This window comes from Otolemur garnettii, unplaced genomic scaffold, assembly GCF_000181295.1.
Source record: "Otolemur garnettii isolate 467f Iridium unplaced genomic scaffold, OtoGar3 scaffold00044, whole genome shotgun sequence".
Classification (NCBI taxonomy): Eukaryota; Metazoa; Chordata; class Mammalia; order Primates; family Galagidae; genus Otolemur; species Otolemur garnettii.
The window spans coordinates 8,388,861-8,391,911 of NW_003852439.1; positions in this window are offsets into that span (position 1 = coordinate 8,388,861).

Sequence of the window (3,051 nt, forward strand, 5' to 3'; positions counted from 1 at the left end):
GTCTCAAAAAAAAAAAAACAAAAAACAAAAGTGAGACCCAGTCTCTAGTAAAAATAGAAAAACCATGGGCTGGCACCTATGGCTCAAAGGAGTAGGGTGCTGGCCTCATATGCTGGAGGTGGCAGGTTCAAACCCAGCCCTGGCCAAAAACTGCAAAAAAGAAAAACCATCTGGGCATCATGGTGGGAACCTATAGTCCCAGCTCCTTGGAAAGGTGAGGCAAGAGGATCCCTTGAACCCAAGAGTTTGAAGTTGCTGTGAGCTATGATGCCACAGCATCTACCCAGGGAGTGAGACTGTCTCAAATTTAAAAAAATAATAATGTTTTTATATTTCGGTATTTGTCTTTTGTATTATAAAGGAATTTTAGCGTTTAATTTTTAATATAGTACATGAAGATATTTTAATTTTTTAATTAAAACAAAGGATTTTCTTTCCTGAAGTCTGGGCTAAAATGTGGTTGTACATTATACACAGGGGTACAAAATACAGGTAAATTTGCGTTATTTTTTTACCACTGTTTGTGGTAATTTGTTACAGCAGCAGTAGGCAACTAATACAGACACCATTACCAAGCCTAATAGTGGTTACCCCCGGAGGATGGGATCTGAGTGAGGTTTTCAATGTTTGTTCTCATCTTTATCTTTCGTGGTATTCACATGCCACAAAAATTGAGTTATTTTTATATTTAAGAACAAAGAAACAAAGGCTGGGCACAATGGCTTATACCTGTAATATTAGCACTCTGGCCGAGGTGGGTAGACTGCCTGAGATCACAAGTTGGAAACCAGCCTGAGCCAGAGAGAGAGACCTTGTCTCTAAAAATAGCTAGGCATTATGGTGGGCGCCTGTAGTCCTAGCTAGTTGGGAGGCTGAGGGAAGAGAATTGCTTGAGCCAAAGAGTTTCAGGTTGCTGTGGGCCCCCAAGCCAAGCCACTCTACTGAAGGCAACAAAGTGAGACTTTGTCTCAGAAAAAAGAAATAAAGAAAAGAAAAGAAAAAGAAACAATGTAAGAGAAGCACTTGACCTAGTCCTGGCACAAAGATTGTTTGGGGGCCTTAGTCACTGTCATGAATCCACAGGGATTTATTGTATTACTTTGTGCTGATGCCAGCACCTGCCATGAGGCTGTGTATGTCAGCCATGTATGGAGAGTGTGGAGCCATGAGTCCTGGCTCATCCCTCCTCCAGTAGCCAAGGTGGTCCACTCAAGAGCTAAAAGCTGGCATTGCTGTGAACAGACCACTGGCCCCACTGGTGTGAGGACACTGCTGTGACAAGTAATAAGAGGTGTACAAGACTTCTGCATTAGCTCATCTTCCTCTGCAGTAGGGCACCTCTGCAGCTTTCCCCTCATATGAGTACTAAGTCACTGTGGTCACACATACAAGTGCACAGCTCTCCTCTTTGGCCCCACACAAAGGGTCCTCCTTCAGGAGGTATAGATACCCACCTGCTGCCACCTATCCAGCAGAGCCTCAGGGCCACAAAGGTGAGGGGGGTGCAGGAGACTGTCCTCTCAGGAGAAGGACACTCATCACTTATGTGGCCCCTGCACACCTGGGCATTGAAGGAAGCACATCACTGACATCACCCAGTGACTCAGTTCTCTCTCCATAGAAGTTGCGCTCATTGCTGCTGCAGTTCCTCTGACGTCTCCATGGCAACGTTCACGCAAATTTCAGAGATCATGGTGTTTAAGCGAGAAGGGACTTCAGAGATCAGCTCTTCCTGTCCCGTCATTTCATGGAAGAGAATAGGCTGGGAGAAGGGATATGACTTCCCAAGGTCACAGAGTGAGCTAGGGACCAGCTGGTCTTCTTGCACCATTCCTACCCTTGGTGTACAGACAGCTGAGTTGCATAGGACTGACTCCTGAAGAGGAGCTATGGGGGCACAAGCTTAAGCTTTGAGGGCTTTGCACTCCCCTGCTTACCAGAGGACCTTTGAAGTCCGGCCCAGCTCCAGCTCTCTCGTGCTTAGCTATAGACCTCTCTTTAGTGTCAGCTGGGAGCAAGAGCAGGTGAGATGGGGCCCTGTTCTTAGGGAGTTCACCAGTTCCAGCTGATGAAGAGGTAGCACAGCCCCGGGGGACCACTGAATAGAACCCAGGGAGCAAGAAACAAGGGCAGGAAGAGCCAGGGAAGATTCCTTAGAGGAGGGGGCTCCAGGCAGAGCCTGAAAGTTTGAGGATGACACCCGCTTCTGCCTGTGCCCCGTTTCCAGCACACAAAGGCTAGCCTGAGAGCCAAACTCTGTGGGTGAGCAGAGTGTGGGAGTGAAGCTGGAGAGTCTGTAAAATCGGGGTCCAGAGGGAGACCGTCCTGGGCCATGGGCCCCATGGGTCATTGTGGTTAGGGACTCATGGCACACATCACTCTAGAACTAGGTCAGACAACAAGAAGGACAAGCAGGCACAGTGCAGAATTTGGAGATCACAGCATGAACTTGTCTCAACTCCAGACCCTGCTTCAGGAACCTGCCCTGGTCCCTGGCTATTCTCCTCTCTAGGTCTGAAGGTCCCAAGAATCTGGACTTTCCCAGATCCAGCCAAGGCTATCCTCCTGGCCTGTCCCAACATATTTGCTCTCTTTCTCACCCTTGCTGGCAGCCTGTTCTATTACTTTTTGCTGTATAACACCCCCAAATGCTTACAAATCTGCAGTTTGGAAGGGCTCAGTGGGGACAGCTTGGCATTAGCTGGAGCCAGGGCATCCACCACCAAGATGGCTTTTTTACTCTCAAAGTTGGCAAATCAGTTACTTTCCACATGGCTTCCCCATAGTGCTACTTGGGTTTCCTCCCAGCATGGAAGAAAAGACTATTCCAGGAATTAGCAAGGTCTGGGTCCAAAAATGAATAGAAAGTCTCTCCTGCCAAATCTATTGGTCAAAACAATCACAGCTTCTGCCTAGATTCAAGGACAGGAGACGGCTCGGCGCCTATAGCTCAACCGGCTAAGGTGCCAGCCACATACACCTAAGGTGGCGGGTTCGAATCCCCAGCCCGGACCCGCCAAAACAACAATGACGGCTGCAACCAAAAAATAG